An 11,955-nucleotide genomic window follows, 5' to 3' on the forward strand; every position below is an offset into this window, starting at 1 on the left:
GGTCTGCAAAACTGCAGCTGGCTTCTCAGGACAGACCCGTCCCTTCACGTGACGTTTCGGGCCCGACGCCGCCTCCTATTGGGACAGTTTGGGGTTCACGGTGGCTGGGAGGCAGACCTGCATAAGAATACAGGGCAGCCCCGGTCGATCCGAACACACATGGACTCTTGCTTCCCCCAGAGATAAGGGGCAGACGACGGGAAAATTTCCATCCAGGCTGTAGCTCTGTGACCCTCACTTCCTAGCCCAGCCCACAGCCCGACAGCTGAGCAGTCAGGAAGGAACATGCAGAGCGCCCACGGCCACAGAGGCGGCAGCAGCGGTGCGCCCCTCCACGCGCTCCAACGCCTCCGCGGCACCCGCCCTGCGGCATCAGGCGAGCACTGCAGCCCTGGCCGCCCCCACCACTTAGAACCGCAGCCCGGCCTGTGCCCTGGGCGCTCATGACGCGGGAGTTCCAGACTCTGGATTCCACTCCGCACGCCGGGTCGAGGAGCCAGAAGGCAGCAATACCGCGCATGCTCCAAGCCCCGGTGTGTTCGTGCAGCCCTGGGAGAGCTACTGTTGGCCTTGGCCTTCTTGGCCCTCTTGGAGAGATGGGCCTCCAGACTAAGCACCGCACAGGGAGTCCTTACAATGATAGGAAAGGCCTGAAGTCACTGCAGATTTCAGTCCCCTCCTGAAGATAAGAGGAAGTCTCACCACGCTTTGTCCAGAAGCAAGAGAGCTTGAGGTCAGGGAGTACCACGCCACCACCCGAGCACAGAGCCTGCTCTGCCACTGCCCCAGCCCGACCCTGAAGATGCCATACCCTTCCTCGCTGGCTCGCAGCGTGCTACGCAGTCCCGGGAAGACCCCAAGGCCTTTCCGCTTCCAACCTTTGCTGACAAAGGAAAACTAGACTGACTCCAGAAGTTTCCTGAAACAACAGATCTCCCTCATCCCTTTGTCAGGAGAGACAAGACACAGAAGGCAGGTAATTTTTCTGATTCAGATGTATGTGTTCTCCAGAAATTTTTAAGCCCTCATCAGCAGAAGTCACACTGTTTTGGGGTTAGGGAAGAGCTGTGCTCCCAACGCTAGCTGAGGACACCGTTTCTAGTTCACAGCATCTCGGCCAGGTTGTGGCTACAGCAACCGCCAAGATGGGCCTCCCAGGCCCTCAGCTCTGAGGAAAGGAGCTCACTCAAGCGAGCTCACTGTGAACCTGCTCTAGGGGGAAGGACACACCCCCAGGATGAGACCGCACGCCAACCTCTCGGCAGAGGCCAGCGGCTGGAAGGGAAAGGATGAGGAGTTCGAAGAAGTCTGTGAGGACACACATGCATGGAACGCGAGATCTTTCGTGTCACTCATTAAGAGCACTAAAAAGCATCAGCTACAGAAGAGTCAGCGAATGACAAAGGGCTCTGCCCGTCCCCTCGGGCAACGGGCGAGGAGCACAGTGGCCACGGGGGCAGAGGCGGGGCTACGTAGGTGCCATGGCCCGGAGCGCCGCTTTCTAGAGACGTCCAGCCGCCGCTGCCGCCTCCGAGTGCGCGGAGAGGCGTCTGGACTGGGGCTCCGGCAGACCCAGCGTGCTGCCTGGTGACAAGCTGGCTACACGGAGCCCCTTCGCTTCCACGGAAGCACCCCACGGACTCACGGAGCAGGTGCCTGTTTACTGCGAGTGTCTCTCCCCCGAGGAGCCTCCACCACCGCTGCCCAGGTGTTCGCCACGCTCCTCCCGCTCTCGGCGCGAGCTCCGCACAGCAAAGCCCTGATGCGCTGAAGCCGCAGAAGAGGCGGCAGAGAGCGGCCCCGACAGGTCGGCTGTCAGGTGACAACGCCAGAGAAGCAGGAAGACGCAGATCGCCGACACGGCAGCGCAGGCCACTGAGCACGCCGGCGCGGACGGCCTCCTCCACGCTGCGGCAGGTGCGGCGGCAGCACCTGTCCGGCCCTGCGCCCCGCCTGGGGCCGGGAGGCAAAACGCAGGTGTGGCCCCTTCTGTCGCCCTGAAGAGCTCTGGTCACAGAGACATCCTTGCGGCAGGGGCACGTGAACGGCCCCCAGCAGGTTGGGTGTTCTGCACACAGGGAGGGGATATAAGGGGAATGCTGGTGTTTAGCTTGAGCATCTCATACTTCTTTACCCCATTTTAACTCAGACAATTCAGCAGCCCTAGTTAAGAATTATAGGATCACTAGGCGTCCAGACCTCAGAAAGATGAAGGTTCGAGTCACACCACCAGGTGAGCACGAAACCTCACCCGAGATGACAGCTGAGGACAAAGGGCAGGAGGCACAGCATGAGGACTGGTCATGACGCCACGTGAGTGGCCGTGTGTGTTTCTCATCTCGCCAGCATCCTCCTTGAGTTCCCTTCTGCAGACAGGGAGTCTCTGCCCTGTGGACCCACGTTGAGATCCGGGCACAGGGGCCGATGTCGGTGAGGACTCACTTCCCATCTGCCATGTGCAGCCCACACCGTGCCTCTCGGGGCTCCTGCAGTGCCCCGTCCAGGCCTGGGACTCCGCAGAGCACGGCGCCTCCCCCACAGACTCAGGCCACGCAGGAGAAGGTGCAGAGTGGGACCCGCTGGTCCCGGGACATAACAAATACCTTTCCAAAGCAGGCAGCCTCCACGGAACACTGAAGAGGAACGGAAGCAGCACCAACCGGCTACACGTGCTGCAAGTGTGAGGCACGCAGTGTTTTAAGCGTCATGTATACGGTACTCTGTCCCCAGTAGGGCCACTTATAGAGGCCCAAGAAACAAGCAGTAAAGGCAGAAGGGGAACCATTTTTCAGGACTCTGAATGAGCCACTGGGGTAGCTTATGAATCATCCTTTTTGAGGGATGACCGACTACAGCCGGCAGGAAGAGAGCGGGCTACTTTGCGTCCCGGAGCGGGCAGGCCCGTGAATGCAGCCCGGCAGTCGGAGCGTCTCTCCCGCATCCTGGCCCCGCGGCAACTCACACTCAGAGGCCCCGTCTTGAACGTGAGATCACTAGGGGGGTTCGGGCTTCTCGAGGCGAAGGTCTGGGTCGCTCCATCAGCTAAGCACCAACTCTCAGCTGTGGTGGTGACTCGAGTTAGGGGAGTTTAGAGCAAACGGAGGCTGCATAGAACGAGAATCAATTGTCACATGAGATCAACTCTGGCCACTGCACCTGCATTTCATCCCATTAACTTCCCTCTTAAACTTCTCCTCCGGGTGACTGTGGGACAAAGTGGCTGCCCTGTAGGCTTCTGTAGGAAAGTACACCGTGCAACACCACGGCCAGCTGTGTGGCCGTCAGTACATCACAACTCCCATCTGTTTCTAACTGGTGCCAGCGTGGAGGTGGGTGCTAAGGGGGCCCATCCAGGACACTCGCGATTCCTCTGGGTGACTTGGGTGGGTCCAGCACTTGCGTCAGCATTAACCAGAACAATTAGCATCACACACCTCCTTCTAAGCTGCTTCCTACCTGACATTCCCTCCCTCCCTCCCCCCCTCCCTCCCTCCCTCCCTCCCCCCCTCCCTCCCCCCCAGGGTCAGACCTGCATCGCGGTCTGATCCTCTCCCAGACTCTCCCACTCCCCCCTCCACGCCATCCCTCCCACAAGCCGGCCTTCCCGCTCGCAAAGCTCTTGAACATCTGATCCCGTCTTGGCATCTGCACTGTAAGAGGACATAGCCAACAACAAAAACGTTTTCAGTTTTGACCAAAACGTAAGCCTAGAATTCATTCAGATACGAAAGCGAGCTCGCGTGTGCCTGCGGACACTGCCAAGGCTGCTCGGTTCAGAGGGAGGGGCCGCCCACGCCCCACGAAGCAGCGAGCTCAGCCCGCTGGTAGTTACGGCCTGTGGACGCAGCACGTGTCCAAGTCTCACTGCGTCCTTCAGAGGAGGGGAGCTCGTATGTCCTCGTCTACTCTGTTTGACTCGTCTGGTCAGACAAGCTCCCGAGGGAAGGGGGCTGTAGAGGTGCCACCCAGCCTTGAGGGACAGACTTGCTTTCGTCATGGATGTCTTGGCTGTGATTCTTCCTACTCGCTGGGATAGGGTCCCTGAGCGAGAGTGCTCAGAAGGAAGAGCCTCCGTGCCAGGGGACCCCTGTCAGTACAGAGCAGAACCTCAGGACTCTGAATGGGCAGATCGAGTTTGCTCTGCCCCCAAAAGACAAATGGCAGGTGGCAGTCAACTGTCCACCAAGTGGAAGATCTGTAACCCTTTCTTCCTAAGCCTGACCCGCCATGAGACAGCTGGTCAGTTTGAGGAGGTGTAGAATGTTTTTCTGCCACACGAGTAACACGGATTTGCCATTCCATCATTTGTAGCACCAGAAAGAGTTCATGGCAGGTCAACCCCATGCGCACCCACGTGACCGCCGCAGCCAGGGGGAGCCACGCCCTCCGCTCCAGACCGCAGGCCTGCCTGTGCTCGGGACGCTGCAGCCACCGCAGCTCGCCCCGGAGCGGAGCAGCCACTAGCTGCACGGGGCTGCAAAGGCAGGAATCTCCATGGCCTCCAGGCCCAGCCCCTTCGCACATGTTTTTTACAGAGCTCTTAACCTTTGAAATATCTTCCTTGTTGGAAAACTGGGAAGATCCATCTTTGTATCAGTTCACACAGGGACTCTTGTAAAAACTAGTTGTATCAAGAAGTAAATATAAGGCCGGGCGCGGTGGCTCACGCCTGTAATCCTAGCACTTTGGGAGGCCGAGGCGGGCGGATCGCTCAAGGTCAGGAGTTCGAAACCAGCCTGAGCGAGACCCCGTCTCTACCAAAAATAGAAATAAATTAATTGACCAACTAAAAATATATATACAAAAAATTAGCCGGGCATGGTGGTGCATGCCTGTAGTCCCAGCTACTCGGGAGACTGAGGCAGTAGGATCGCTGAGCCCCGGAGATTGAGGTTGCTGTGAGCTAGGCTGACGCCACGGCACTCACTCTAGCCTGGGCAACAAAGTGAGACTCTGTCTCAAAAAAAAAAAAAAAAAAAAAAAGAAGTAAATATAAAGTCACCATATTTTGACCCATCCTGAAGAAATTTTGTCTTCTTTCCAACATGAACAGGACTTTATTAAGTCAGGGTCTACCAACCAGACGAAAAACAGTCCATCCTGACACCAACCCCCTCTCTGCCTAAAACTAACACGGTTTATTCCTCATTCCCCTGATCTTTTGGAAGAGGGGACCTGCCAACAGCCATAGACATTTAGTGACCAGGACCTGGAATACCCCAGGGACAGTGCTCAGGTTTTCTTAGTAAGTTGGTTTGCAAATATCAGTCGCCGCAACTGATCAAATCTTTCCATTGAGAAAGCCTCATGATCAGATCAAACTATTTCAAAATATCCTCAAATAGTCGAAAGAGCTCTTTCACCCTTCTATCAGAAGGGCCCAGACACTGAAGTCAGGCGTGTTTCCTTAGGCAGGAGTGCATGTGGATCGTTCAGGAGCTACGTCTATCAGCGCCACTAACACTGCTTTGCAATCAGCAAAGAGAGACCAAGCTCAGTTCCAAGGACTGAAGACGGTGACTTCCTAGTTCCACGGCAGCTCGGCTCTGTGCTGGTGGCAGCCGTGACAATAGCCTCTCCGGCCCCCTGCGCAGGGGCGGGTAGTTGACATGTTTAGCTGTTTTAGTAGGAATCTACTTCGGTGAAATAAGAAGTGGCCAAGACGAGGACACACGCCGGTCTCCAGCAGAGGCCAGATGGCCCAGCCGTGTGCCCAGTGGCACGGATGTAAAAGGACTAGAAAGGCAGAGGCAAGGGAGCCTATGAAGAGGCACACGCGTGTGCAAGACACCATGAGACCCACTATGAAACACCAGCCATGGGAGAGAGACTGTACAACCGGACAGGCAAAATGGCTCAGCTGATTGGCATCAGCTGAGCACTGTCAACCAATGGGCAGATGAACCCCGAAGAGCGTGAGGGTCTACGTGGGCCCAACAGCACGGACCCACGGTTTCGCTGCTGCTGAGTGCTCAGCCGTTAACAGACCAAGCCGGGTCCTCCCCAAGTAGAGTTCTCTTTGTTAAGGAGACCAAACCCCAGGTAGCAAGTTGACTATGTTAAGTCCTTTCCATTCCAGAAAAAAGTCAGCAATCTGATCCTACAGGTAAAGACACCTGATATCTTGGCATACAGTTTATCTTTCCTGCTTGTAGCAGAACCCGCAACTACCACTTTCTGGTGCCCTCCCGATGTTCCACCGTAGACACAGGACCCTGCACAGCAGGGCGTCTCACTGGTGGCCTGAAGTCAGAGAAAGTAGAGTGGCCCCTGAGCTTGGAATCTGCTGGTCACGTCACATGACACACAAGCCGTTCAGAGGCAGGCAGCCGCTCAGAGTGCTGGAATAGCCCTTAGAAAGCATAGCTAGAAGTGTAGCCACAGGACGAGTTCTAGCTGGCCTTACTCTGGTAACAGGATGTCAAGTGATTGTACAGGCACGGAGTCGAGAAATGGAAAGCCATGCATCAGAGGCATACACAGGAAAGATGACTTTGACCTCAAATAAACCTGGAACTCACCCCTACCCTACCCCCAGAGAACCAAAGGGTCAAGATATGACCAAAACCTGAATGTCAGGACGCTTTCAAAAGCAAGGTGTCTACCATTCAGGAAATGTCTAGTGTCGAGACCCCTTTTCCATACCTTACACCACAAACAGCCAAGTCAAAGTCTGTCCCGCCAGCACTTCTACGTACCAACCTGCCCTTCCTCACCTGCAAGTTTAAGGGAACCCCAGGTTGGCGAGACAGGTTTCATCCCTGCCTGCGTCTGTCTCCTTGCTAGTTGACTTTGCAATAAAGCCCTTTCTTTCCAAGAACTGGTGCCAGAGTATTGGCTGCCGTGCTCATCTGGCGGCAAGTCTGTTGCTTGGCAACAGAAGCATGAAACATGCTGAAATTCTGGGATGCCATCTTTCCGAATGCAGCCGTGCACTGCAGAGGCATGCACATGGTACGGTATCCCTGGTAGGAAGACTACATGGGTGCCGGAACCAAGGGGCAAAGAATGGTGATGTCCATCACTCTGAATGATCTACTGGGTTGCTCCGATTTGTGGAAATACCTGAGTCTGATCAGGAGTTTGGGCTACGTTTACATGATGGGAACAGGCAAGACTATGAATGGACCAGGTGATACACTCGGGCATCCTGGTACTGCCTTGCCCACTGTAACTCGGGCGTTCGGCAGCCCCACCTTGGGAAGCACACGCTCACTTCTCAGGATGAAGGCTTTGGAAAGCGCTGCTTTAGGGGCGAGCACTAAACCCCAGCTGAGGATGACAGGGAGTTAAAATGGCAGGCACGGCAGGCAGAGGGTACCGCCGGACCCCAGACCGGCTCCGGAGACGAGAGCTGCATTTGCTCTCAGGTCCCTGTGGAGCTGCTCAGGCGCCCGTGGGATGCAGCCGCCCCTCTGCAGACGAGCAGGCCTGCGCCCGAGAGCGCCCCGCTTCCCGGGCTTTCTCCAGCAGTCGTCCGCAGGCAGCTGGGAGGCTGCAGCAGAGCCCGCCCGGGACTTTGGACGAGCCGCCTGGCTCAGGTGCTCACCATTGGCCGTGTGAGAACAGTGGCTATGGATATCTCAGTCGGAGCCACTTCCTTACCCAATATTTCTTCTTTTTCCTGTGCATGTTCACACCTGCATGGTGGTGTGATCTTATCCCAGACTCTCCCAGCTCCCTCCTTGATTCCCCTCACAGGCCTTTCCCATGCTTCCCAGGGTCCTTCTTGTAATTCCACCCTGGCATCTCAGGGGATACAGGCCAGCAGCGGAGAAGCCGTGGGCCCAGCTAACAGCGCAGGCGCTATGACTAGACCATCACGAGCAAGCTTGTGTCTGAAGACCTCTATAGGTGCTCTTCCACCCAGATGGAAGGTGACCAGTCACCCACACAGACTGGAGGAGGTGCTTAGGTCATGTCCTTGAACGACCTTTGACGCCATGGACATGAATTCTATGCCATACTGATGGGATCTGAGGTATACGGATCCTTCTCCCCAAAAAACAACCCCATCCCCCTGCCAATAGTAACATTTTACAACTTGCCAAGTTACCAAACTCTCACAATTACTCTGGGCCAATTATTTTGGATTCCTCTTCTCTGGTTCTCCAATTTTACTATATGCCATTTTCTTTTCTCCTATAGACCTAGGTAAACTCATGATTTTCTTGGAGGTAGCTATCTGTTCATGGCCCACGAAGTCTTTATCTTGCTTTAAGAATAGGCTCATCAAAAGCCTCTGGCATTTCAGTGTCTAGAGCAACCTAGACTGACCAGCAAAGCATGAACTCAGATCACTCCCTTTGGATCCGAGGCTCACGGGACCGTTGGGGGCTGATTTTGGTGTCATGTCTTATACTAATTATTTACTACAGCCTGTAGTGTACGTGTGCTGTTTGATGCAGCAGTAGTCAGCATTTTTTTTTAGACCTGGTTGCTGCCTTGTGACTTGATAAGAGGCTTAAGTTGTTGCACGCAAGCATATCTCTGACACCATTGTAAAACTTTCTTTTATTTATCTACCAGCGGGGCAGCAACATGCACAGGATCTCAGGCTTTTTGTAAAGGAGGTGAAAACGCAAAATGATGCTCTATTGCCGAGGCATGCAAGTCCTGCCAAAAATTTAAAAATGCAAGGGTTTAGACAGCACAGAGTAAATGCCGATGAGGAGATTCCTTGACTCCCCCTTTTTGTTTTTGTAATTGAAGCTATAAGAATTAATGTTAGCATTGCCTTGTGATAAGGGACCAGGCAGTCTGGAATGTGAGCGAATATGTACCAGATAAATAGGAAAATGTCATTTGAGAAGAGTCTGGAGGTGTGAAAACACCTGCGGCAACGTTGTAGAAGGATGGAGTGGTGACGAGGCCGTAGGTAATTGGGAGGTAACATAAAGAGCGTATTGAGAGTCACTAACAATATTAAGAGGCTCATTGGGAAAAATCTTGGAGAACCAAACAAATAGCATCAAAAGGTTATTATATGTTTTAATATAATTAGCACAAGCTACTTTCTAGGCAGAAGAAAGCTCTAGGTTAGTTTGAATATTTTTGGAACTTAAATTTGTAACTATTTTATCTGGATCTCGTCCAGACAACTGACGACTTTGCTGTCGACCCCTAGTGATTAAATGAGCAAGTTTTTTATTTTAATTATGTGCTAAAAACAACTATTTAAGGATGCTAGCGTCTTGGCCCAAGCAGCCTGTAGGAGAATGATATGTATGAAAAAGGTAGAGAATAACTGGACAGGAAGGCCAAAGAAAGGTAAGGAATCCAGAGCTAAGTCATTCCTCTATAAGCTATAACTCGTGCTTGGCTTGTGGGTACGGGAGAGGGAGTGAGGGCTGACGAGAGCTGAGCTTCCCTCTAATGTAGCAAATAAATGTTGCAAAGCATAAGTAGGTGTACCTAATGACAGTGCAGCCGATTTATATCTCTAAGGAGCTTTTAAAAGTTATTGAGTGTTTTTAATTGTGTATCACAGAATGTATACAATTTTATAATGTTATATATATCATTTGCTTATATTTTTACATTTATATATGATGTATGATCATATATTTATATACATATTATATAGCATACAGTGGATACTATAGATTATTAGTTGTAGTATACATATATGATACATAAACATATTTGTTTATATAGATTAACATATATGCATGCATTGTAATCATATGCAAATAGCATTACACACATACATGTTATACATTTGTATGTTGCGTGTGTATATTTATAAGTTACATACACAGACTACATTTATATTACATTTGTGTGTATATATAATACTCCTGCCGCCTGGACTGAGACCAAGAAGCACTCCAAATGGCTGCATCGTTTTATGTTGCCTCTCTCAGCCTCGGCTTTTGAGCTCTGTCCGGCACCTTAACTTTAGTAACTGTTTTGAGGTCTGAGACCATAGAAAATTGTTCCCTTTTAAAACAACTCCAGAATTGACTGATATCGCTGCTATGCTCCGGTGCTCACATACAAAAAACTAACCTTGGGTCTGGGGGCTATAAAAATAAAGCGGCCGGTGCATTGGTCACTCGAGCCATTGTCATGTCCATGTGTGTCTGTGTCGTTATTTTATGTTCTGTGTCATCCCCCGTCCTGTAATCTGGCCACGTCACGGGACCTGGGTAGGCTGGAACCCAAAGCGTCTACACTGCTGAGCCCAAGAGGTGGCCTGTGTCATCAGCTGTGACCCGGCTCACTCCTCCGTTTGGTGTAAGGCTTCGGCTTCGTTGTAAGATGCTTGCCTCCCTGCCCTGCCATCCACCCTGTCTACACACCAGGCCCACAGGTGGCTTACTACATTTTTAACCTTTTTTTTCCCCATCACTAATTTAAGACCACCTTGTCTTTATAAAGACTTGGGCTGTTGACTGCAAGTGCCACATCCCTAGTGTCCGTGACAGAAAGCAGTACAAGGAAAGTCCGGTGCGCAACAGGAAACTGGTGTGCAAACGCTTCCTCTTACCTCTGCCTCTCCCCAAAGGTGAGCACCTGAGCCTCCAGGCAGCTTCCCTTGCATGGCAGCTAATCCAGCCATAGGGCTCCTTCTGGATCATTCTCATACTGCGTAGTCAAAGCATTTTTAGCCCTTAGCCCAAAGAATGTCCAGGAATTTCTAGGACACCGAAACTGAGGCTGACTCTATAACTTCAACATTTGAAAAACCACCAGGATTTAATTTGTAAGGATCTGATCTGAAATTTCTTACTGATCATTGAAGGCACAAAAAGAAATCTAATAACCATGTTTGTGAGGCTTATCCACATTAGATACAGGTGTTTTTATAATATGCTATTATTGCCTTGTGCTGGGATGCAAAACCTATTGCCAATATTTCAGGAAGGGAGGATTTGTTTTCCCAGCTGCTAGGATGCCCTGAGCAGTGGGTCTCAGCCCCTCTTGTGCTTGGCTGAGCTGAAGAGAGCCTCGCCCAAGACCAGACCCTTTCTGGAGAGGTCAGCATCCTACGACTTAGCAACCCAGGAGAATAAAGCCTGACCATTCATCTCAACTCAGGGTAGCGTCAAAAGGCTAGCATTAGCTTCAGAGCTTCCCACAGCATCAGCCCAGGGTCCTGTGCAGACTACAGAGCAGTTTGACTTCCCCCTCTTCCCAGTCCCACCCCTTCCTTTCTTCCCCTTTCCGCAGGGGCTGGCCCAAGACAACTCCTGACGAACTTCCCCAGCGAACCTCCATCTGAGGGTTGGCCGCCTGCAAAGCCCCCTTCATCCCATTACAGTTACATGAGCATGCAAGTCACTTACCCAGTAGGAAAATGCTGGCCTGGCCCGCGTTAGGAAGCAAAATGGAAGCCAAGCACAGAAGTACGTCCAGTAGAATCTCATCTCCAGAGCTTCTGCTCATCCCGTTTGCAGAGAGCGCGACTCGCCGACCGCTCCCCCAAGTCAGTCCTGAGCAAAGCCTGGAGCCTTTCCAAAGGCTCCACAACCCTGCCGATGCAGGGGGCTTTAGGGACTTGGAAAGGAAAACCAAAATTACTGGCTATTCTTCCTTATTCCTAGAATTCCTACAACACTGTTGTAACAGAATGGCCTGAAAAAACTGCAAAAATATTCTGTCTCTAACACGCCCTGCACTCCATTGTGAGAGCTACAGGCTGCATCCTGTGCCTCAGGCCAGTGGTTGGGAGGGGCAGGGTGAGTCTTTTGTCATTTGTGCAACTAGAGATGGCCTAGTGCGCCCTGGTAAAGGGAGGTCCTGGGTAAAGATCAAAAGATTGGCTTCAGCTGAGATGGAACAGTCAGAATCATCAACTGTAGTTGAATAGTAATTGCCTAAAGCTGAGAACCCGTCCTTTAAAAGCTCTGTATTTCGGCTTATTCTGAGGACATGAGGAAGATAGCATTTCAGACAGGAGTCTCCATCCTCCCCCTTTGTTGGCAAAGTAATAAGGAAAACCCCCATCTA

The sequence above is a fragment of the Microcebus murinus genome, chromosome 26, assembly GCF_040939455.1.
Source record: "Microcebus murinus isolate Inina chromosome 26, M.murinus_Inina_mat1.0, whole genome shotgun sequence".
Lineage (NCBI taxonomy): Eukaryota > Metazoa > Chordata > Mammalia > Primates > Cheirogaleidae > Microcebus > Microcebus murinus.